Below are 26412 nucleotides of genomic sequence, written 5' to 3' on the forward strand. Positions count from 1 at the left end.
TGGACGTAGGTTCTGTAGAAAGAAATAAAGTGGAACTGTTCAGCGTCCCAAGGCCTGAAAATATCTACAGTGGTTAAACAGTTTAAGATAACCTTTGTGACTTTGCAAGTTCAACAGGGACCCAAGTTAATAAATGAGTTTAAGCAACGCCTATGAGTATCAAAAAGCCCAGAGCAAGGCAAGGAACCGAACAGAAGACTGTTCCAAAAAGAGGAGAATGAGCAACAACCAGAGATTAACTTCACAAACCTGCGTCTGAAAAGGTAGGCTCAACTCTATGAATATTCATGGTACCGACTTCTATCTTTCAGTTAATCTCAAAGGTACTGCAGTATCCCTTTGCATTCAGAAACCTGGAAGATCTTTATGATGTGTCCATTGCTAAGGAAAACAGATTCATAGTCACCTCTTCTGGCTGTTGAAATTGTTTTGATATTTTTTGTGAGCTCTTGTATTCTGAAAGGTAATTTTCTGTGTCCATTCTCTAAAGAAGTTATCACCTGGCATAACTGATCTCCATTTAATAAACACCTAAGCAGGAAAGAGATTACAGTCTTGAGCAGAACAGACAAGATAAATGCAGCTTTTGTAAGCCTCTCCAGGCCTCTTTAAAGCACAGATTTGCATCTCCTCCAGGAGAGGAACTGAGTAAGTACTTACCAACTCTAAAAGTCAAACTAGATGAAACTGAAGCTAAATTTGTGCACTGGAATAACTACAATAATATGTATGTAAGAAGGAGGCAAACGTGAGAATTATTCTTGTTTTAAAAAACAAATGCAAAATATAAAGACCTCAGCTACACTGGTACACTCTCCACATTTCATATGTTATTTATCTACTATTAGGAGAACTGAAACAAAAGAAAGATCAGCGGATCGTATATTAACATTGGCGGAAGGGCAGAAGCTAAACGACATGAAGAATAAATTGGATGAGGAAAGAAGTTCTGCTCCTTTAAAATACACAACGCTATATCAAGGAAGTCAGGTGAGATTTAAGAGACATAGTTCTAGAACAAAAAGTTATATACTCTGAAAAGATTTAAACATAACAATCCAGCAGATGTAGTAGACATTCTAGTATTTGTAGTCCTATATACTCTGTTTTGCCTGGCTCTCCAAATAACATTTAACTAGGAGAGAGATGAAAGTTCCTGTCAATGTTAAGAAAAGCACAAATAGGCGCCAAAGTATCTGAAAAGAGGTATAAAACAGACCTTCCCTCAAAAAGAGAAATGTGAACAGCAATTCCAAGGAGTGTCTCCAATATTTTGGTAAGTCTATGAGAGGTAGGTCCCTTTATTGGGAAGAGAACAGGCTCTTATTTTCCTTCATTTGACAGTTTCACTTGGTGCCTGGCTCTGGGAAATATTTATAACAGTTAAAGCATTACACCATCTTTTTATAAATGACCTCTTTGTGGATCTGAAAGGAAATTTTCAGGTTAAGAAGAAGTGGAATCCTTCTGTTCTATGAAGAGAGAGAGAAAGATACATCTTTAAGGTAAATTTTCATCTGCAATAATCTTAGAAGAACACAGAATTTGACCAGATCATTTTTGCTTGCAGGGATTATCTTAGTTTAAAAAGGATAAAGAAATCTACTGCAAAGTATAAACCTGATTAAGAAAGCAATCGGCTCCTAATAAATAATCTGGAATAGCGTAAGATACACAACATATTTCTTCAAAAACGGTTTGCAAAGCACCATAAGTGAATATTCCCATCATGGAGGTGAGTCTGTAGGAAGGAAGGGAAAAGGAAACAGATTCCTGATTAATTTTCGTTGATGATCGGCAGGTTCAAAATCCTATGTATCCAAAATACTGGTTAAACTTTTTAAAGAGCGTTCCAAAAGAGGAGAATAAGAAACATTATAGACGAACTTCAGAAACTTAGAAGAAGGTCTTTATGATGTATCCATTGCTAAGGAAAACAGGTACATGGTCACTTTTTCTGGCTGCTGGCTGAAATGGTTTTGATAATTTAAGTGACGTCTTTCGCTCTGAGAAGGTAATTGTTTCTGTTTTTAAAAAGTCATAGTCAATGCCTTATCTAAAATGCTATCACCAGGCATAGATGATCTTCATTTAATAAACAGGAACGGGTTTACGTTCTTGTATATAAGACACACAATAAATGCTGCTTTTGTACATCTCTCCAGCCATGGATATAGCAAATATTCACAGCTCAACCAGGAGAGGAACGGAGTAAGTAACTATTGACCTCCAAAAGCAAACTCTATGGAAGTGAAGCTAAATTTGTGAGCTGCAATAACTACAACAGGGCATAGGTGAGAAAAAGGCAGGTATGAGAACTTTTATTGTTTAATATTTAAAGATCTCAGCTACACAGAGACAGTCTTTATATTTTTCATTGTTATTTATCTAATCTTGGAAGAATTGCAACAGGGAAGTTCAATGGAACATACATTAACATAGGCTGAAGAACAGAAGCCAAATGATTTAAAGAGTATCAGTTGAAAAAAGCTGTTTTTCATTTAAAATGCACAATATTATAGCAAAGCAGTGAGGTGAGATTTAAAAGACGTAGCTCTTGAACAAATGGTTTTATGCTTTGGAGAGACTTAAACACAACAATCCAGCAGAAGTGGTGCACATTGCAGTATTTCTAGTTCTATGTGCTCTGTTTTGCCTGGCTCTCTAAATAACATTTGAGTAGGAAAAGGATGGAAGTTCAAGACGTGCACCAAAATATGTGTCACAAGGTAAAGAGCTCATCTTCCTTCAAGAATGGAAAAGTGAAAAGTGTTACCAAAAAACATCTTCATTTTGGTAAGTCGCTAAAAGGTAGGTTCCTTTATTAGGAAGAGAACAGATTCCTGGTTTTCCTTCACTTGACAGTCGCTTAAAGCTAAGAACGGGGAAATACTTATTACAGTTAAAGGGTGACACCATCTTTTTTTATAAATGAGCTCTTTGTAGATTTGAAAGAAAGTTTTCAGGTTAAGAAGAAATGGAATCCTTCTGTTCTCTGAAGAAAGAACAATACATCTTTAAGGTAAATTTTCAGTTGCAATAAACAGAAGAATGCACATATTGACAAGACCATTTTTACTTGCAGGGATTACTTTAGTTTAAAAGGGATAAAGCAATCTACTGTGAAGCATAAACATGATTAAGAAAGTAATCAACGTTTAATAAAAGGTATGGAGTAAATATAAGATGCACAACATATTTCTTCAAAAATGGAGCGTTAAGCATTGTAAATGGATCTGCCCATCATAAAGGTAAGTCCGTAGGAAGAGAGGGAAAAGGGAAAAGATTTCTGGTTCATATTCCCTGATGATGGGCAGGTTCAAAATCCTATGTACCGAAAATAGTGGTTAACCATTTTTAAAAGCATAGTTATGACTTCTCTCCACATTTAATAGGAAATTATCCAACACACGGTATAGAACTCATTTTCCTTCAAGAAAGGAAAAGTGAGAAGCATTTCCAATGAACATCTCCAACATTTTGGTAAGTCCCTAAAAGGTAGGTCTCTAACAGGTTCCTGTTTTTCCTCACTTGACAGCATCTTGCAACTAAGAACCGGGAAACATTTTATGGTTTAAGGGTTATGTCCTCATTTTGTAAATAACGTCTTTGTTGATCTGAAAGTATTTTTCAGGCTAAGAAGTGGAATCCCTCTGTTTTCTGAAGAGAGAGAGAGAGAGAGAGAGATCTTTAAGGTAAATTTTCATCTGCAATAAACAGAAGTATATAGAATTTGACAAGACCATTTTTATTTGCAGGGATTAGTTAATGAAAGATAAAGAAATCTTCTGTAAAGGATGAATATGGTTGAAAAAGCAGTCAGCTCCAAAAACAAGTTTCGAGTAATTTAAGATGCACAACATATTTCTTTAAAATGGAGTGTAAAGCATCATAAATGAACATTCCCATCATGGAGGTGAGTCCTTAAGGAAGAAAAGACAGGAAAAGTTTTCTTGATGTTGATGCCGATTCAAAATCCTATGTACCCAAAATACTGCTGAACCTTTTTAAAGAACGTATATGTGATTTCTCTGCTAATTTAATAGGAAGGTGAACTTTCCGGAGTCAATGTTCAGAGCTGTTCACCAAAGCATCATTTGATTTCAGAGCTGCACAAAGAAGGCTATACATCCTCACTTCCATGTGTCTTCTCACAATGTTTTTCTTCACAGGAGCCAGCAAGGAGCACAGCACAAGAACTGGTGGGGGAAGAGGGAGCATGGGTGGTGCGCTTGCGCATGGCTCTTGCTCATGGCATGCCCAGGCTAGTGCTGACTGCCACTTTTGGGGTCGGGAAGGAATTTTCCTCCAGGGCATATTGGCCGGAGATCCTGGAGGTTTTTCGCCTTCCCCTGGGCACTGGGCAGGAGTCACTGGTTAGGTGAATTGGCACATGCAGATCAATTTTCAAAAAGCATCATAGTCAAAATATTAAAACTAATAAAGATAAACCAGCATAAATAAAAATAAGAGATAATAAAAGAAAAATAAATGTATTGATAAAAAACTACTTCTTGTTTCCTTTGCCTTTTTCACTTCTATTACCTGATGTTGCATGGATTCTATGACAACATAGCTATCTGCCAGATAGCTAGGGATATGGGCTTACATTTTAGACATTTTGATTGTGTCAGCCTCATGGTTTCAGTTTTAAATTCTGGATCTAATTGTTGGTGAAATAGACCTCTCAGTCACAATACATTTTAGGTCTTGTAGCACCTTTGAGGCTAACAAAAAGAAAGATGTTGGCAGCATGAGCTTTCGTAGACTTCAATCTACTTCCTCAGATGTTCTGTGACTAAGAGACTAACATAGCTATATCTTTGAATAGGTTTTAGGTGTTAGAAATGCAATACACACTTGCTTAAAAGCAGATTGCAACTGACCATATATATCTGAAGAAGTTAGGATTGAAATATAAGACTACTCACCCAAAGAGTTGATTCCACTGAAATAAACAGGGTTTTGGAGTAAATGAATAGGATTGGTTGTATATGGTCCACACTGAGAATTAAAGTTCGCTACAGAAGTCAATGAAAGAACTTTGAAAGAAGTAGACTGAAATCCCAGTCTCTGTGTGCACAAAAGGACAACAGTGTGAGTGTATCCAGACTATACAATTATAGCGTGGATAAGGGGATCTGAGGTACACTGAACATCATTTTTCAGGTGGCACACAATTCTGTCTATCCATCAGATTTTAGAGAAGATATTGATGCCTTAATCAGTAATAAGATGGATGAGATTTAACAAACTGAAGCTTAAATAGAAAAGATTAACCAAAAAAACTGAACATACAAGGTAGTGCATGTCACTTTTCCAATACAGCATTTCAATCTGTCCAGAATGGGACAAGGTGGGCACTCTCTTTGAAGGTAAAGGTCACAAGCTAGACTTTGCTTTGCTCCTGAAAGTCCATATAGCAGACCATGGTCAAGGTGCCTTGCCCAGATGAGGCAAGTGTGCCAACGCCAATGATCTCTGTTTTGGGACAAGTTCAGGCCTAGTGTGTGGTGGAGGGTGAAACAAAAGGGTGGTTGTCAGTCAGTCCAGGAGTAGTTATAATAAATCAGCATTAAAGACACCAGAAGCCATCAAGGAGTAAACAAAGCTGTCAAACCAAAGCTAGTCCAAAATCGAGGAGTCACAACTACAGTCAGTCAGTCTACATAAGACAGCTGTGAACAACAAAGACATTGGGGATTGCTGGAAGAACTATGGGCATTTCCTTCAATAACACCAGCTACTAAAATCATCAGCATCTCTTACATTACAGCTTCTGGGATCAGTGTTTAATGTTCATTATTCAGCAAAGGGTAGTGGTGTGTCTTCAGCATCCTCAGCCTCTGCAACCTCCTGATGGGGAGCAGGGACCCCTACTACCTCAGCCCCAGCTCTTGGGACCTTCACTATCAGGAGTAGCGGATTCCTGGCAAGCTGCCTCTTCCTTCTCCTCTTCCACCTGAATTGTACAAGGTGTGAGTTAGGACATCTTTGAACTTTCGGAAAGATGTCAAACTACCTCCCCAGACTATGGAACTCATGATGCTGAAAAATGGGGCCATGACATTTGAAATGGCTTCATACTAGTAGATTGGTATAATATAAACACAGTAAAAGTAGCTGTGCCTACTGTCAGGTAGGTTGTTTCATGTGGCAGATGTCTGGAGGGAAGCTAAAAGTGTCAGAAGTAAAGCTGTATAGACAGTGAGCACAGCCATTTTACTAGTCTGTTTACTCCAAGTGTGGCAGATGTTATCTAATCACCACTGAGAAGAAATGATTCAATGGCCAGTCTAGTTGACTTTTGTTTATGGAATGAGAGGGGGCACTTTTTGGTCTTTCTCCTCAAGCAGAAAAAGCTCTACTACTAGCTCTCTAAACCAATACTTACATCCCTACCCATTCTGTACAGGGAAAAAGCGTATGAGGTTCAACCATTCCCTTGCCAGAAGGCCTCTTGGCAGGGGGTTGGACTGGATGGCCCTTGTGGTCTCTTCCAACTCTATGATTCTATGATTCTTCCCCCCAAAACCATAGCCCATGATCCAAAAAAATCCAAATCATTCTCAGTGGCACCATCTGTGGAGCCAGTTGTTTACGTCCACTATTTTCTTCTCCCTTCTTGAACCATGCCCTTTAACTGGGAGAAGAGATGAAATGGCAACCTGTGCATCCATTTCTTTCAGCTTCCTATCTAGAGCCTCATAATCCCTTATGATTTTCTGAAGGCTGTGCCCTGCAGTATCATTGGTTCCCACATAGACCAAAAGGAAGGGGTAACGATCAGTAGACAACACACCTCCTGAGACATCTTGTCAGATCCAGAAATCACTGATTCTTCACCCTTCAGCAAGGAGTCCACCACCACCACCATGTGTCTCCTCTGAGGCTTAGCAGCAGCTATTCCCTGTGCTAATACTCCCAAGGTTCCCTGCACTTTCCCTGAGAATTATCCCTGCTGCCCTTCCTCATCATCTCTGATAAGGGAGAGGGCTTCAAATCGATTCTGTACCTGCAATTTCACAGAATGACCCCTGGGTTCTCTACCTCTACTTGTTACATTCCTCCAGCTGTCTACCTGCTGTGTATGGGAACTGACCTCTTCCCCAGAAACTTCCTCCACTGTGTCCAGGAAAACGTCTTGCTCCTTAATATGCTGAAGGGCTACCAACTTGGTGAAGATACGCACAAGAACACAAACATACCACAACTGTTGCAGCTCTCTCACTGTTCATAGATTAAGCACTACTGTCACTCTGTCTTCTTAGATTTAGCTTTTCCATGCTTCTGGGAGACATGAAACAATGTGAATGCTTCCACATTCAATAGGCTTTTGCTGCAGAGCCAGGCAGCCAAACAGCTACTGAACAGAGATAATGGCAGTCTTGTTAGTACAGTGCAGAAGTAAAGCACTTCCACAAGCCTTTTAACTCAAGATGAATGAAACAAGCGCTAGTGAGGGTCCAAGTTTTACAACCAAGTTTTTACAATCCATGAAATGCGAAATGCCAGAACTCCAAGCTGGGTTCAGAAAAGAGACATTAGGTTTATATTGTAAACATATATTTAATAATGGAAGGCACCAAATAATTTCAGATGAAAATTAACCTGTGCTTGATAGATATGATATTTGATTTTGTAGGTCATAAGAAACTATGGCGGGATACAAACCGCCATATAGTACGTATTCTATACGTATTAGGGTTAGGAAGGGGCGGTGCTTCCGCACCCCCCTAACCCTAGTATGTATAGAATACGTACAACATGGCGGCGCCCCTTCCACATGGGGGCCGCCATGTTTACGTACTGGACGCATAGCGTCCAGACGTGTCGCGGCGCCTATGACATTGCGAATGCGTCATAAAGGCGCCGCAAAAAGAAGCTCCGAAATGGAGCTTCTTTTTTGCTCCGCGCGGGAGCTGCTGCAGCTCCCGCACGGCGGTCTGTATCCCGCCTATAGTTCACTCTAAAAGAAATGGGTTTGTCACAATACCTGGTAATCCTGATGCATAACAAGAGATCACTGTTTGAGCAGAATAAGGAGAAACATAATAGTTTCCAACTGGCAAGGCAATGAGTGCATGGGTGCATTTTATCACCCTATCTATTTAATTTCCCAACCATCATTTAGTATAAAAAAGCCAGTGGAGCTTCAAAAGTTTGCTCAAAATGTTTTGTGCATTTTGGTTGGACAATAAAGTTATCACTCTTTTGTGCATTTTATCTTGCTGTTTGGCCCTCACACATACCCCTGGATATGTTTGCTTGATTTGAGGATACCAGATTTTGCTGCAAAAGAGGAATCCTAAACAAGAAGGAACTAAGAACTGGGACTTAACTCTTTGAGGTTTCTACTTCCAGCAAAGGTAACATTTTAATTGGGACTATAATTGCCTGAGTTTTAACTCTGTTGTGTGTTTTCAAGCCATTTCCAACTTAAAGCAGCCCTAAGGCAAACTATCACAGGGTTTTTTGGGGCTGAGAGGGTGTGACTTGTCCAAGGTCACCCAATGGATTTCCATGACCAAGTGAAGAATTGAACCATGATCTCCAGAGCCCTAGTCCTACCCTCAAACCACAACACCATACTGGCTCTCAGCTTTTACCTATACAGCATCTAAATGTTTTTCCAATTGTACGTCTTCAGAAATGCCCCAAAATGAGGTCTAGGTCTTCACAAAACACAGAGACATCCTGGATCCCAAGAGGAGTTACTTTACTGCTGCTAATGGAGTTTAAATTTGACTGCCCTTTGGGTCCCCAAATTGGCAAAAGAAGGGATCAGCCTCGGCCTGCACTGAGATCCCTCCATACCAAGAAACTACAACATCTGATACAAAATACAGGCATACATCATCACTTTCCTACTTCTGTATGTTTTTTTTAAAAACATCCTTTGCCTAATAAAGTCACTGGAGCTTCAAAAGCTTTCATGAAGAGTTTTGTAGATTTTGTGCATAAAGGTATCACTCTTTTGTGGATTTTGTTTTATCTCGCTGCATGGCCAACATAGCTACTAAAGAATGTTTAATTTTATGTAGATAATACAGAAAATAGAATTAGACTCAAAGGAAGAACTGGGGGAAAGAACATCAACAATTTAAGATATGTATATAATGCATATTACTTGCAGAATACAGCAAAGATATAGAACAAATATTAAGGAAATTTAAGGAAGAACATGCAAAGGCTATGTTACAACTAAACTTTAAGAATACAGTCGGCCCTTCTTATACACGGATTTTTATACACGGATTCAAGCATACACGGTTTGAAAATGTTCCAAAAAAGTATAAATTTACCTTGATGTTCCATTTTTTATTAGGGACACCATTTTGCTATGTCATTATATTTAATGGGACTTGAGCATACACGGATTTTGTTATACACGGGGGATCTTGGAACCAAACCCCAGCGTATAACAAGGGTCCACCGTACAAAATTACTGGTCATGGAGGATTTATATAACTTTAAAGTGGGTAATAAAGACATAGAAATAGTTAAAAGATTTTCTATATCTTGGCTCAGTCATTAACTGAAATGCAGACTGCTGTCAAATCATAAGACTAAGACTTAGAAGAGCAGCTATGAAGAAGCTAGGTAAGGTCTCTCATTCACCAAGCTTGCCCCAACTCAATGATGACCAGGCAGCTGTCAGGATCATAGCTCCTACCATGTTTGCCGGTCTAATGTGTATATACTTTATATTGCTAGATAATGGGTTGTGTTACTACAATGGTGATGCTGTTTAGAAGGAGCATTATTTGTTGAGGCTGGCTAATGAGCAGATGTGAGGGGAAAATAATGAGCTTTGAACTGTAAAAGTCAAGTCAATGGGAACGCTTCATGCAAAGAAGAAAAACGGGGAAACAAGATTGTTTTGATTTTAAGGCAAATAGGGTGCAAAGATGCAAAAGTTTGAATTGCTGTGTGCTTTTATTGTACTCTGCAACTGAAAACGCTTCAGTTTTGTCAATAATACCATGCTGTGAACAACCTTTAGTTTCTGGAATAAAGCTTTCTGTTTTACTAAAGCTTGCGTCTCTGAGCTAAAAGAATCTAAATAACAACAACAACAAATAATTATTCTGTCACTTTTAATTCAGGTAACCTCAAAGAAAATGAGCCAAAGCATTTCGGATGAGGTACTAAGCCACTTCCATCATTTTAACATTTCAAAAGGTCTAGAAATAAGCATCAGGCTCAAATTACAAATATGTCTGTCAGAGTGCCACAATGTTTAACACTATTGCTGAGGCAAATGTTTAATTCTGTGAAAGAATTCACTTACAGGTCTATCTGGTAGAAGAAAAGCACTGCCTTCATTAATAAGCAAATGGCAAATATGTCTATCACAGTGTTTTGTGGCATGAAAATGATGATGTGAATGCCCACTGTCTATACAGTTCCTCGGCAGGGACCTTTTTTTCGCTGCAGGTAAGTCCTGAACCCCTCCACTCCTTTCATTTTGACATGAAAACAGCCGAGTGAAAATCCAGTTCAACTCAACAGATTTTCCCACATACCTGCTTACCTCCATCCTACATCCACCATCTCAGCATACTGGAGAGAGCAGCCCAGCCTCCTCCTTCAAGCAACAAATCCCACCCACAGTCTGTCCCAGTTAAACCATCGCAAGAATCATCTTCTGTTTCTTCTTTCTTTTTCTCTTTCTCTCTTCAAATTGGGCAGTGGCATCAGCAAAAAAAGTCACTTCATCTTTTGCCTCTATTTCCCTCTTTAGGACTTGGAGACCAACCATATTAAATCCCAGCGTATCCTGTAGATGGAAAATATATAAGAAGGAAACAGGAAAAGTGCAGTGTACCTGCTCCCTTTTGATTTTTCCACATTTAGTTATGTTACAACCTGTGAATTATTTCACTGCCATGGCTATCAATTGATGTATCTAAGATACAGTGTCTGAAGACAAAGAATATTTTATGTGGCACAAAAATAAACAAAAGCAAAAGTGGCATTTGTTATTCTGAAGGCCTATTCAAGACATTTTAACATCACTTGTTGAATTCTGAGCAACTTCTCCCCTCCTCCCCCAATTCCAACTGATGATCGGAGGCCACAGGCTGTAAATTCGATGATCTGAGCAGAGGCCTCAAACACAGGGTCTCTACTGGCCTGGCTCACCTCTCTTTTAATCTGCTCCTGTGCTGAAAGTCTGATCTGTTCTACTGTGGTATTCCAAACCTACTATAATCTTGTCTTTCATAACTCCCCTTTAACGACAATAGTTATTTCTACATTGCTTCCTTTTCAGGGTTTTTTTCTGAACTGTAGGCATAATTTGCTTCTTAGCCCTACTCTGCAGTAACACCTTTTCTAGGGTCTCTCTGCAAAAAGTAGTTTGAAAGACATATACGTTAAATCTGAACTAAATTTTTTATCAGCCTCCCAATGAAGGAGCCTTTTGTAGCAGTAATGTTCCTAGCTATAAATGCCTCACATCTGTTACAAACTGCAGTCATGTCTCACATCTGCTACAAATTGCAGGGCCCTCTCTATTCTTTCAACTGCCCTGTGTAAAAATCTCAAGCTAATGTCCTAGGACGGTGAATCTTTTAGAGACTGAGTGCCCAAACTCAGTGGCATTCCTACGTTGGGTGTCACCAGGTGCCAACGTAGCATAGTGGTTTGAGCGTGTGACTCTGGAGATTAGAGCTCAAATCCCAGCTGGACCATGAAACCCACTTGGGCAAGTCACACTCTCTCAGCTTTAGGGGAAGGCACAGATGGGAATCTGAGACAGCTGAGGTAAGATTTCCATGATCATTCTCTTAAAAGTACTAATTTATATATCGGTTAGATGTGTATTACTGCACAATAGAGATCGTCCCATAACAACCTTCACAGTCAGAGAACTCTATCCTGGCTTTAACTTGCTAAATGATGGTTCACAACTGTGATGTAAATTGTCCAATCCTACTCCATTTTGCTGGCAGTTGGAAGAGAGGGAAGAATGGATGATGATGGGAACATATTCTAAAGTAGAATATGATGCCTCTGTATCAATATTGAGTTTCCATGCTTCTCACTGTTTCAGTTGTTATGAATTCATTTTTAGTGACAAACCTCTCACCACTGTATGTTTTGAACCTGTAATGCAGCTTGTCACATAATGTATTATAGCTAACACAGCTGAATGTAGTCTTCAATACACTAATGCAGCCACTGTCTAAGATAATCAGAATTTACTTATTAACCCACCTTGCACTGCTCCTTGCCCCCTCTATAAGAGTAAGGAAGATGCTGTGGAGTTAGGGAGAACTGGACTGGCACCCAAACTGTGTACTCTTTACACTAAGCAACACCTCACAGATGCACACTTACCCTCACTTCACTGACTTGAGATTTGGTGGTTTTCTTCAGGTTCTCCATCACCTTAACAAGCAGCTGGTTGCTTGTGATCTGCCCAAAGTGTATCCTGAGATGGGGGAATGGACAAAAAGGAAATTGCAGGGTTCAAATTGTGAAGTATATTAAAATGCTGGCTGTATTTTCTTAATGGCTTTCTGATTGCAGGAATAAAAGATTTGAAAACATGTCAAGAGGTAAACCAGTCTCATAAGGCAAGTGTGTGCCCTTAGTTTATTCAAGCCCAGTGGGAGAGTCAAAGAAGACAGAAAAGACAAAATATGTTTTCCTATTGATTGCCACTGTATTGATATTGCTTATTGTTATTGCCTGCTTTATATGGCTGGAGAGCTGGGAGGGATTAGTTTGTTTTTTACTGTATTTTTATTGTACTTCCATTGTTGTTAGTCACCAGGATTCCTCGTTGATTGGGTGAGATACAAATAAATTTATGATTGTTGTTGTTGTTGTTATTAAAATAGAAAAAGCAATGGAAACTGGGTGGCAGGAGGGAGGCAACGGACAATCAACTGAGCCACATAACAATACTGTTAAATGTTGTACAGAAAGAGGTGCCTGTTTTTAAACTTGGTACACATGCTGGTTAGCATGGCCTATAAAAGAGTGATCACCTGGGTTCCATTCAGTTAGTCCTTGACTTAAGAGTCCTAAAATAGACTAAAGGATGAGAGAAAGGAGAAGGGTGATGGAAGTATGCTTACAACTGATGAGCTAAATTCTGAAATGGACTGGAGTTTTAAGTTCAACACCATCTTATCTAGAGAAGTGCAGATAGACCTCAACAAAATTTCTATGCTATGCAAAAGGATTTGAAATAACAGGCAGATATTCCTCTCTGGAACTCTTCCAGTGGGTATAAGTCAGAAAGACTAGTTTTAAGAAATTATTCAAGCCTATGGAGCTTGAATATGTGTGAGCCTCTGTTTTTGCAGGGAGGTCCAGAAAAGATCCCCTACAAAAATGGATGGCCAACAGTACGAATTACTGTCATATTGAGGATGAGCAAATGTCTTTGCTCTGGAAACCAACTGAACTAAGGATATTAGCATCCCTAATATTTGCACTAGATACAAATTAATTGACAGAAATGAAATTTGACATTTGTGTTAAATTTATTAAATTATATTAAGCTCAGGAGATGATTCTTGTGAAGTGTAAAAATCAGCATTGCCTGGTGAAAGTTACACATTCCACAATACAATCTGCCCACACAGATTGCAGCAAAGATCAATTTCCTTATTAACCAAATTCTGAAGATATTTCAAACCATTTCTCTAATTATCGTCACTAGCCCAAAAAGTAAAACGAGAAAGAAATGTTACTGTTTTTAACTGCTTTCAGATTGAGTTTGACTCATGGCAATCCAGTGAATGAGACACAACCAAGCCCCGCTGTCCTCAACCTCTCTTCTCAGGTCCTGCAGGCTCAGGGCCATAGCTTCATTGGTTGTGTCTGTCCAATCTGTGTCTGTCTTCCCCTCTTTCTACTGCCCACCTTTCCGAGCATTATTGTCTCTTCTAGTGAACCCTGCTTTCTCATGATGTGTCTGAAGTAGCCAAAGATAAAGGTAGTCCCTTGTGATGAATGTCTAGGCATAACTGACTGTAGGGGACGGTGTTCATATCCATTACTAAGCTAAAGAGCCAGTGTTGTCAGAGGACTGTGCTGGTGGTCATGTGGCCAGCATGACTGCAATGAATGCTGTTATATTCCCACTGAAGTGGTAACTATCTACTTGCATTTGCATGCTTTTGCACTGTTAGGTTGGCAAAAGCTAGGACTAGTGACAGGAGCTCACCCCATCATGCAGCACCTGGGCCTCAAACTGCCAACCTTCTGATCTTCCAATCATCAGAACTGGCGTCATATAATACTAAGCCACCGCATCCCTACGAATGTTGTCTAAAGTACAAAAGTCTTAATTTAGTCATTTTGGCTTCCAGGGAGACTTTGACTACCCACAGTAGCCTCACCACTCTTCTCCAGTAACACATCTCTAATGAGTTGATTTTCTTTCTATCAGCTTTATTCACTGTTCAGCTCTAACATCCATACATGGTGACGGGAAATAAAATGGCTTGGATGATCCTAACTTTGTATTCAGCTTTATACCTTCGCACTTTAAGATCTTGTCCAGTTCTCTCATAGCTGGCCTTCCCAATCATAGTCTTCTTCTGATTTCTTGACTACAATACCCCCATTCTGATCAATGACTGATCCAAGATATGGAAAATCTTAACGTTGATATTCCTGCCTCCAACCTTCGCTTCTCCTTCTTCTGTGTCTGTGTTATTTTCAGCATACAGTTTGAACAGATAGGGTGACATAATGCAGCCTTTCCTGACGGCCTTTCTGACTGGGAACTATTCTGTTTCTCCACATACGCAGCGACGACCGTATATAGCCAGAAACAGTGCCATCCCTCGGTACCAAGGGAGCAGCCTTAACCAGACATCAGAGTTGGGGGGGAGGGTCAAAGAAACATGAGAAATGATGTGCCAAGTGCCCCAAACTCCATCATTCTGGCCCCAAAACATGTTCTTGGCTTATACATGAGATCAACTTATAGTCATGTATATACTATATGTGGAATAGCATGTAAGTTTCAGGGCCCTAGGTCATACCTTTCTTGGTTGGGCCAGGAATGTTTCAGCACCCATTATAATAACAATGGCCCGTTCTGCACGGGCCTTTGCGCCGCCCCCGTCACGTACTAGGGGTTGGCCGAGGACCTAGCATCCATACTGGCCTCACCCCTAGCACGTGACAGGGGCGTAAAAATGGTGGCGCCCTATACACACGGGCGCTGCCATTTTTATGTGCCGGATGCTTAGCGTCCGCACGTCCCCCTTGCCTTGCAACGTCACGAGTGCACCATTTTAGTATAGTATTAGCAACAAAAAGGGACTTAACACCTTTGTGGAAGAAGAGGCTCACCACCTGATCCTGATGCGCTTCCCATCTTTAAATCCTTTCTCCTTGCTCACTTACTTCACTATCAGGCTTGCATGACAGAAACCAGCTTAAAACAGGATGAGTCATGAGTTGAGGTGGGAGAGGAGAAAATTGTAGTATGCTCCCCCATGTAGTACTCTGAGTGCCATACACACACACACACACATCTGGTTTGATTGTTGGAGACCAACAAGATTATTACATGGGGCTTTGAAATCATGAGTACAGCCAGGCAAAAAAGTGGCTTTCATGATACTTATCACACAATGATGCCTCTGACCCATAGCTGCTGTTTTCCTGATACACAGTGAGGGCATCTCTTTTAATTGACAAGGATATCTGTCAATGATCTTCCAATCACACTAGTCTCTGGGTACAAAATGAGATGCCCTCACTGCCAGGGCAGTTGTGATACTGGCAGTCATGTGGGTTCAGTGTCCCCTGCACTCCCTCTGCCCCCCCCCCCCTCTGTCTCACTATAAGCATCAGATTATGCAGAATGGGGAAAGATATAGAGAAGGCCGAAAGGAATTCAGGTTACAGGAGTGAATAGTCAACCTAAGCATTTTTTTCAAGTAGTGTTTATGAAGTCACACTTTCTCTAATGGGAAATTAGGCTGTGGGGCCAAGCCGGAGGAGATCTGTAGGGAAATCAGGCTGTAACATCAGGCTTTTATTTTTGACAATTTATGCGCATGATTTTTTGGGTGACATGTCTGTGTGCTTGCTTGTGCTTTATTTCCTCTTGCTCCTGAATTATTATTATTATTATTATTATTATTATTATTATTATTATTATCATTATTACAGTGGAACCTCGCCATAGGCGGGCGCACCATAAGCGGCCTTGAGCATACGCACTCAAGCCGCGGCGCGCACGTGGGGCGGAAGGGGTGGCGCGTCCGATTCAGTTGAATGGGCGTGCGTGCCCATTGCACCCGGCGCATCTCCGCGCCGCCGTGCACGAGCCCCATTGTTTACAATGGGGCTCGAGCATAGGTGGAAATCACCATACGCGACGAGATCCGGAACGGATCCCTTGCGTATGGCGAGGTTCCACTGTATTAGTGTTATATGAGGATGCTACAGTCAGAATGCCTGCGCTGCGTTTCCCTTTTATTCCCAATTGATTCCATTGGTTAGAGCATTCGCTCCTCTCATCGGAGGGGAGGGAGAGGAGGAAAGAGCCCAAGGAAAAAGGGGAATCTGGATGCAAAGGGTGACAGGAGGCCAAAGGGGAAATCAGGGTGACTGGGCTGCAAAGGGCTTGTGGGGGGGGGGGAAGGAGAAAGTGATGGAGGAGGGGGAGGAGGAGGAGGAGGAGGGAGCCATGGGAAGAAGGGAGCCATGGAGGGCATCCTATAATGGAGCAGGAGGAGGAGGATGAAGGAGCCAGGGCAGAGGGAGGTGAGGGTCAGAAGGAAGGAAGGAAGGAAGGAGGAGGAGGAGGAGGATTGCCCAGGGAAATAGGGCTGTGGGGCCAAGCTGGGGGATGTAGGGAAATGGATGCAGTAGAAGCAGCCTCTTTTGACAATTTATGCGCATGATTTTTTGGGTGCTTGCTTTCCTCTTGCTCCTGGAACTTAAGAGCCATTATTATTGTTGTTGTTGTTGTTGTTGTTGTTAGTGTTATATGTGGATGCTACAGTCAGAATGCCTGCGCTGCATTTCCCTTTTATTCCCAATTGATTCCATGGGTCAGTTGGAACTGACAGGTCACTCTCTCTCAGCCTCAGTGGAAGGCAATGGCAAAGTGTAAGCAGGAGGAAAGGGGTCAGGTCAGGTCAGGTCAAAGGCAGGGCACGAATGGAGCTCCCATCAGGCACTTTCCTCCCTTTTTTTTAAAAAAAATTAATTTTGACAAAATATGCGCATGTTTTGTTTTGTTATATAGATAGATAGAACATGGCTGGCAGCTTGTTCCCTTTCCCTTTCATTTGCTGGCTTCCAGAAAAGGGGAAATGTTGCAAATGGGCTAGCCTTTTTTTCCTTTGCGAATCAATCCAAAAATGTGAATGTTACATTTGTTGCTCTTGTCAATTAGGCAACTGACAAAACGATACATGCTTTTGCTACTGTCTCTTCAGGGGCAGCCCTGAATTGCTTTTAAAAGCAAAAAAGAATGCAAGGCAATCGCATCCTATTCTGGCATTTCCAAGGTGAGGAATCTATTATTATTATATTATTACATGTGTAAGAGGCATTCTGGAGTGGCAAGGAGTGGGGGATACAGGATGCATTAACTTGCATTTTGGGGTTGAAAATGGAGCCAAGGGCAGATCATACCCTGCACTGACCCAAATGCGCGCGCGCACACACACACACACACACGAGATTTTAAATTGACAAAATGTGCATACTTTGAGGCATTTTGTGCATGGCTCTTTAAAAAAAAAGGATGGGGGAAGCACACTTCCAATGCCCCTGCAAATGTCACCTATGACGATTGCTTGATTGATAGCAGGCGCCCTCAAGTTAAACCCGATAAGGCATTCGGGATAAAATGCCCCTCAATCGTAGTCGGCACTCATTAATGGAGAGATTCAGGGGAGGGGCATCCAGATCTACCCAGTTCCACCCACGTTAACTGGGCCAGTGGGAATGGGGCCTAAGATAACTGGCAGCAGGTCTCTTAGATCCCTCCCAGCTCTGAGCAATTGCAGGAAGTGAATCTGGAAACCTCTTCATCATCATCTTCATCATCAATTTTCTTTCTTATCTCCTCATGTAAAGGATTGCTGCTGTCATTGAGTTATATGATGTTACACCATAAAGTTTATGGAATTAACACAAGAGTATAATGAAACATTAAACCAGTTGTTGTTCTCCTGTAGTTGCAAATACTTTTTCTTCTCCTCTTTCTCTGCTCAGCTGTTACCCAGTTCTTGGGGCTATTACTATAGCCCAGGGGCAGAAATCATTTGGCTCTCCAAATGTTGTGAACTGTCTCCAGATAAGACCATTGAGTTGGGAAAAGAGTCTGTCCTTGGGGCTGATCTGTGCACTAAGGCCTGTTACAGACGGGCTCTTCCGGTGCCCCCGTCACATGCTAGGGGTTGGCCGAGGACCTAGCGTACACACCGGCCTCACCCCAGCATGTGATGAGGGCATAAAGATGGCGGTGCCCTATAAACACGGGCGCTGCCATCTTTACATGCTGGGTGCATAGCATCCGCACGTTGCGCACCGGATGTGACGCTGCTAGTGCGTGAGTAGCACCTCGCGGCGTCTCATCTGGGATGGAAGAAGCGCCATTTCAGTGCTTCTTCTTTGCTGTGTCCGGGAACCGCGCGGTTTGAGTGCTGCGGTTCCCGGACGCAGCAACCAGCAGCGGCGCGAGACTGCCCCTTCTGGGCGGTCTGTAACATGCCTTACTCTCTCTTATAAAGTTGTGGGGCTTGGGAAGGAGCCCCCAGGGTTGGCCTTCCAAAAATTATTGTCCGAGATGGCAACCGGTCTCTTTGGATTGCCCTTGGGGTCTGGTGTTTCAACCAAGGGTGGCTGGGGAGGTCTCACAGGTTGACAGCTGTGGCCCCAGCTAAACCTGTGCCAGGTTCTTCCTCCTTTCATTTATCAGACCCCAGGTCTCAAACATTTAATGAGGTTTTAAATCAATAAAGATGGCCCTTGTTTAACCACAAATGCTGTATCTGATCTCATTATTCCATGGTTGGTCAGCAAAGAGCTTTCTTGATGGCTGCTCCTAAGCTATGGAGCTCCCTTCCAAGGGCTCCTCCTTTGCCCTCTCTCTGCTCTCTTTCTGCTGCCAGAGCAACCCTTTTTATTTAAACAGGCCTTCAGCTTTTAACTGGTTGGGACAGAGGAATAGTCAATGAGTGTGCTATATATTTTTAAATACGTTGATTTTTAAAAAATCATTTAATGGTTTAATTTGATTCATTGTTTAACAGTTTTTAAACTTTTGTACTGTACAGGTTGTGTCTCCCTTATCCTGAATGCTTTGGACCAGGGGTGTTCTGGATTTCAGATTTCGTTGGATTCTGAAATACCTGTATTCGCATATATGTATATAAAGAGATATCTTGGAGATGTGATCCAAGTCTACACATAAAATCGATTTATGTCAAGTTGAAGGCTTTCCTGGCCAGCATCCATAGTTTTTTATGGGTGTTTCAGGCTATGTGGCCACGTTGTAGAAGAGTTTCTTCCTGACGTTTCGCCAGTATCTGTGGTTGGCATCTTCACAAAGTCTTCTAGAACATACCACAAAGCCCGAAAAACCCACAAAAAACTATAAATTGATTTATGTTTCATATACATCCTATAGACGTAGCCTAGAGGTCCTCTGATACAGTATTACAAATAAATTTGTGTATGGAACAAAGTTTGTTTACACTGAACCATTAGAAAACAAAAATGCCACTATCTTAGCCATACATGAAAAGGTTTTGGTTTTTGGAATATTTAAGAATTCCAGATACGGTAAACTCAACCTGTGTATTGTTTTAGCTGTTTTGGTTTAATATATTTCAAACCATTTGAGTCCCATATTAGGAAAAGGTGGGATATTAAATAAAATAAAATAAAACAAATAACTTCCACTTTGTCTCCCTATCCCCCACACTTTGCCATTTGCACATTGTGATTGTGATGAAATTGGTGATGTTTCTGCTGAGGCGCATTCATAAAGCTTTCAGTGATGCATCAAGCTTAGTAGAAAGCAAGGGGAAGGAGGAAGGGAGCTTTCATGGGAGACACTTGGCATTTCTTGTGGGCCCTTTTCTGTTAAAGGAGGAGGGGATTCAGCACAAAATAACAGAAGAGAAGATACTGTGTACATATGTTTTAGATACACACAAAAAAAGGGGAGGGGGAGAGACATGCAACCCAAACCAACCAACCATTTCCCCATCCGAACTTCAAAACTTCACGTAGCCAAGTGAACTTTCTATATATTTCTTTTATTTGTCTCAAATCAAGGATATTGAGATGTACGAATAGCCAAAGCTTAGAAAGTGATGTTCTTTAATGTGCCTCCACTACTCAGAAGATGGAGGCAAAATGATGCAATCAATGTGGAATAATCCTTCTCAGATTATTCAGATTGTTTCGCAGAACAAAAGGCAAGGCTGGCAGTTCAGTTCTAGAATGAACAGTTGTAGATTCCCAAGGAGATGGGAGCAAAGGGGTCCAACAGCTGAGGTGAGTTGCCAAACTCTATCTTTTAGATCGCCTGGCTCTCCAAATAACCTTTGTCTAGAAAAACGATGAGATTTCCCATGGTCTTAAAAGATATGATATAAAGCACAGTAAAGAAAAGAAGGAAAGAGCATTTCCAGTGAATATCAAGTTTCTGGTAAGTCCCTACAGAGGAGGTCCTGGAAAAAAAACCAGAGTATTGGTGCTTGTTAACCCTTTTCTTAATAGCTTCTTCAACCTAATTATGGGGAAGTATTTTCCATGGTTAACATTTTATTTCAGCATTTTCTAAATGACCTCTCTGCAGATTTAAAAGGAAATTTTCAAATTTGAAAGGAATTTAAAAAGAACTGCAATAGATCTGTTTTATAAGGAGGAGCAGTAACACCTTCCAGGTTACTTAAGGTATGTTTTCAAATATCATCGTAATAAAAGACTGAGATGGTGAGAGCATAGCAATGTTTCTTTTCAGATTCACAGCTTCCAGTTTAAGCATTAATCTTAGAACAAAATATCCGGTGCAACGTGAGAAGTATTTTTTCAAGAAGAGTGTTTAAAAGCATCTTAGGTTAATATGAGGTGGAGGTGAGTCCTTAGAAGTCGGTTCTGTAGAAAGAAAGAAAGTGGAACATTTTATTTCACCGTTTTCTAAATGACCTCTCTGCAGATTTAAAAGGAAATTTTCAGATTTAAAAAGAACTGCAAACACTTCTGTTTTATAAGATGGAGCAGTAACACCTTCCAAATTGAGGTATGTTTTTAACTGTCATCAATATAGAAGAATGAAATGATGATAGCATGACAATGTTTCTTTGCAGGAAATGCCATGGCTTTTCACAACTTCAATTTATTTAAGCGATAATCTCAGAACAAAAAGTCCAGTGCAGTCTAAGATGTATAAGGCTCCCCCCCCCCCAAAAAAAAAAAAGCATTTAAAATATCATGTTAATATGAGGTGGAAGTAAGTACTTAGAAGCAGGTTCTATAGAGAGAAAGAAAGTGGAATTCTGAACTGTTCAATATCTCAAGGCCTGAAAATATCTACATTGGTTCAACATTTTGAAGATAATTTTTGTGACATTGCAAATTTAACAGGAACCTAAAATGAGATTAAGAAATGTATTTATATCAAAAAGCTCTGTGCAAGGCAAGGAACCTACATGTGAAGAATGGAAAGCATCACAGATGAACTTCAGAAGCCTGGAAGAAGATCTTTGTGATGTGTCCATTGCTCAGGAAAACAGATACGCAATCACTCCTTCTGTCTGTCTGCTGATTTATTTGGATAATTCCTGTGTCCTTTCCCTCTGAAAGGTAATCTTCTCTGGTTTTTAAAAAAACATTCATTGTCTTTTCCTTCCCTAAAGATTTTATCAGTATCTCCTGACGTGGCTGCTCTCCATTTAATAAACACCGAAGCAGAAAAGGGTTTACAAACTTGTGTATAACACACAAAATAAATGCTACTTTTGTTCAATCTCTTCAGGCCTATTTAAAGCCCAGTTTATCCAGAAGAGGAATTGATTAAGAAACTATTGACTGGAAAAGTCAATCTATATGAAATGAAAGCAAAATTCATGCACAGCATTGACTACAACAATGTGTAGGTGAGAAGGAGGCAAGTATGAGAACCTTTACTGTTTAAAACATATATACAAGATTTAAAGACCTCAGCTACACTGGGATGCTCTCGCATTTCATGTTATTTGTCTAATATTAGAAGAAAGGCTAGTGATCATATATTAACATTGGTTGAAGGACAGAAGCTAAATAATATGAAGAATAGATTGAATGAGGAAAGAAGTTGTGCTCCTTTTAAAATACACAATACTACAGTAAGGAGATCAGGTGAGAAATAAGAAACACAGTTCTAGAACAAAAAGTTACATACTCTGGAAAGACTGGAATACACAATGTAGTATTTGTAGTTCTATGTGCTTTGTTTTGCCTGGTTCTTTAACTAACCTTTCACTAGTTCAGGTTTCTGCACCAAAGTTTATGACATGAGGTATAGAATGGAATGGAAAAATGAACATCTCCAACATTTTGGTAAGTCCCTAAAATGAAGGTCCTTTTATTGGGAAGAGAACAGATTCCAGTTTTTCCTCATTTAATAGTCTCTTGGAACGAAGCACTGCGAAATATTTATTATGGTTAAAGGGTTATGCCATCTTTTTATAAATGACCTCTTTGTAGATCTGAAAGGAAGTGGAAACCTCTTGTTCTCTGAAGAGAGAGAGAAAGATACATCTTTCAGGTAAATTTTCATATGCAATAAGCTCAGAAGAACCCAGAATTTGACAAGACCCTTTTAACTTGCAGGGATTACTTCAGTTTAAAAAGGAAAAAGAAATCTACTGTAAAACAGAAGCATAATTAAGAAAGCAATCAGCTCCTAAGAAAAAGTCTGGAGTAATATAAGATTTCCAACATATTTCTTCAAAACTGGAGCATCAAGCATCATAAATGAATGTTCCCATCATGGAAGTGAGTCTTTACAAAGGAAGGGGAAAGGGAATAGATCTCTGGCTTGTTTTCTTTGATGATTCAGGAAATGCCATGGCTTAAAAAAGTATAAAGAGAACGACAGCTTCAACTTAATTAAGCAAGAAACGCAGAACAAAAAGTCCAGTGCAATGTTGGAAGTGTAAGACATATTTATTTTTCACAAGAGTGCTTAAAATATCATAAGTTAATATAAGGCGGAAGTGAGTTCTTGGACGTAGGTTCTGTAGAAAGAAATAAAGTGGAACTGTTCAGCGTCCCAAGGCCTGAAAATATCTACAGTGGTTAAACAGTTTAAGATAACCTTTGTGACTTTGCAAGTTCAACAGGGACCCAAGTTAATAAATGAGTTTAAGCAACGCCTATGAGTATCAAAAAGCCCAGAGCAAGGCAAGGAACCGAACAGAAGACTGTTCCAAAAAGAGGAGAATGAGCAACAACCAGAGATTAACTTCACAAACCTGCGTCTGAAAAGGTAGGCTCAACTCTATGAATATTCATGGTACCGACTTCTATCTTTCAGTTAATCTCAAAGGTACTGCAGTATCCCTTTGCATTCAGAAACCTGGAAGATCTTTATGATGTGTCCATTGCTAAGGAAAACAGATTCATAGTCACCTCTTCTGGCTGTTGAAATTGTTTTGATATTTTTTGTGAGCTCTTGTATTCTGAAAGGTAATTTTCTGTGTCCATTCTCTAAAGAAGTTATCACCTGGCATAACTGATCTCCATTTAATAAACACCTAAGCAGGAAAGAGATTACAGTCTTGAGCAGAACAGACAAGATAAATGCAGCTTTTGTAAGCCTCTCCAGGCCTCTTTAAAGCACAGATTTGCATCTCCTCCAGGAGAGGAACTGAGTAAGTACTTACCAACTCTAAAAGTCAAACTAGATGAAACTGAAGCTAAATTTGTGCACTGGAATAACTACAATAATATGTATGTAAGAAGGAGGCAAACGTGAGAATTATTCTTGTTTTAAAAAACAAATGCAAAATATAAAGACCTCAGCTACACTGGTACACTCTCCACATTTCATATGTTATTTATCTACTATTAGGAGAACTGAAACAAAAGAAAGATCAGCGGATCGTATATTAACATTGGCGGAAGGGCAGAAGCTAAACGACATGAAGAATAAATTGGATGAGGAAAGAAGTTCTGCTCCTTTAAAATACACAACGCTATATCAAGGAAGTCAGGTGAGATTTAAGAGACATAGTTCTAGAACAAAAAGTTATATACTCTGAAAAGATTTAAACATAACAATCCAGCAGATGTAGTAGACATTCTAGTATTTGTAGTCCTATATACTCTGTTTTGCCTGGCTCTCCAAATAACATTTAACTAGGAGAGAGATGAAAGTTCCTGTCAATGTTAAGAAAAGCACAAATAGGCGCCAAAGTATCTGAAAAGAGGTATAAAACAGACCTTCCCTCAAAAAGAGAAATGTGAACAGCAATTCCAAGGAGTGTCTCCAATATTTTGGTAAGTCTATGAGAGGTAGGTCCCTTTATTGGGAAGAGAACAGGCTCTTATTTTCCTTCATTTGACAGTTTCACTTGGTGCCTGGCTCTGGGAAATATTTATAACAGTTAAAGCATTACACCATCTTTTTATAAATGACCTCTTTGTGGATCTGAAAGGAAATTTTCAGGTTAAGAAGAAGTGGAATCCTTCTGTTCTATGAAGAGAGAGAGAAAGATACATCTTTAAGGTAAATTTTCATCTGCAATAATCTTAGAAGAACACAGAATTTGACCAGATCATTTTTGCTTGCAGGGATTATCTTAGTTTAAAAAGGATAAAGAAATCTACTGCAAAGTATAAACCTGATTAAGAAAGCAATCGGCTCCTAATAAATAATCTGGAATAGCGTAAGATACACAACATATTTCTTCAAAAACGGTTTGCAAAGCACCATAAGTGAATATTCCCATCATGGAGGTGAGTCTGTAGGAAGGAAGGGAAAAGGAAACAGATTCCTGATTAATTTTCGTTGATGATCGGCAGGTTCAAAATCCTATGTATCCAAAATACTGGTTAAACTTTTTAAAGAGCGTTCCAAAAGAGGAGAATAAGAAACATTATAGACGAACTTCAGAAACTTAGAAGAAGGTCTTTATGATGTATCCATTGCTAAGGAAAACAGGTACATGGTCACTTTTTCTGGCTGCTGGCTGAAATGGTTTTGATAATTTAAGTGACGTCTTTCGCTCTGAGAAGGTAATTGTTTCTGTTTTTAAAAAGTCATAGTCAATGCCTTATCTAAAATGCTATCACCAGGCATAGATGATCTTCATTTAATAAACAGGAACGGGTTTACGTTCTTGTATATAAGACACACAATAAATGCTGCTTTTGTACATCTCTCCAGCCATGGATATAGCAAATATTCACAGCTCAACCAGGAGAGGAACGGAGTAAGTAACTATTGACCTCCAAAAGCAAACTCTATGGAAGTGAAGCTAAATTTGTGAGCTGCAATAACTACAACAGGGCATAGGTGAGAAAAAGGCAGGTATGAGAACTTTTATTGTTTAATATTTAAAGATCTCAGCTACACAGAGACAGTCTTTATATTTTTCATTGTTATTTATCTAATCTTGGAAGAATTGCAACAGGGAAGTTCAATGGAACATACATTAACATAGGCTGAAGAACAGAAGCCAAATGATTTAAAGAGTATCAGTTGAAAAAAGCTGTTTTTCATTTAAAATGCACAATATTATAGCAAAGCAGTGAGGTGAGATTTAAAAGACGTAGCTCTTGAACAAATGGTTTTATGCTTTGGAGAGACTTAAACACAACAATCCAGCAGAAGTGGTGCACATTGCAGTATTTCTAGTTCTATGTGCTCTGTTTTGCCTGGCTCTCTAAATAACATTTGAGTAGGAAAAGGATGGAAGTTCAAGACGTGCACCAAAATATGTGTCACAAGGTAAAGAGCTCATCTTCCTTCAAGAATGGAAAAGTGAAAAGTGTTACCAAAAAACATCTTCATTTTGGTAAGTCGCTAAAAGGTAGGTTCCTTTATTAGGAAGAGAACAGATTCCTGGTTTTCCTTCACTTGACAGTCGCTTAAAGCTAAGAACGGGGAAATACTTATTACAGTTAAAGGGTGACACCATCTTTTTTTATAAATGAGCTCTTTGTAGATTTGAAAGAAAGTTTTCAGGTTAAGAAGAAATGGAATCCTTCTGTTCTCTGAAGAAAGAACAATACATCTTTAAGGTAAATTTTCAGTTGCAATAAACAGAAGAATGCACATATTGACAAGACCATTTTTACTTGCAGGGATTACTTTAGTTTAAAAGGGATAAAGCAATCTACTGTGAAGCATAAACATGATTAAGAAAGTAATCAACGTTTAATAAAAGGTATGGAGTAAATATAAGA

General features: G+C 39.9%; 1 protein-coding gene across 2 annotated transcripts in view; it reads right to left on the reverse strand.

The window, feature by feature from the left end:
• Positions 1-3636: 3636 nt before the first annotated feature.
• The window catches only part of LOC149323476 (WD repeat-containing protein 3-like), a 108719-nt gene continuing 85943 nt past the window's right edge, over positions 3637-26412 (reverse strand). The window contains exons 29-31 of one of the 2 annotated variants that reach the window (XR_016275165.1): positions 12349-12442; positions 10538-10783; positions 3637-3660 (exon numbers count right to left, since the gene is read on the reverse strand). The gene's annotated coding sequence lies outside the window, so the exon portion shown is untranslated. Of the gene's footprint in view, positions 3661-10352; positions 10784-12348; positions 12443-26412 lie in introns of those variants that run through there. The other variant, XR_016275159.1, reaches the window with a different exon arrangement.

The sequence above is a fragment of the Sceloporus occidentalis genome, unplaced genomic scaffold, assembly GCF_023333645.1.
Source record: "Sceloporus occidentalis isolate IW3139 unplaced genomic scaffold, rSceOcc1.0.p SCAF_1, whole genome shotgun sequence".
In the NCBI taxonomy this organism is placed as follows: Eukaryota; Metazoa; Chordata; class Lepidosauria; order Squamata; family Phrynosomatidae; genus Sceloporus; species Sceloporus occidentalis.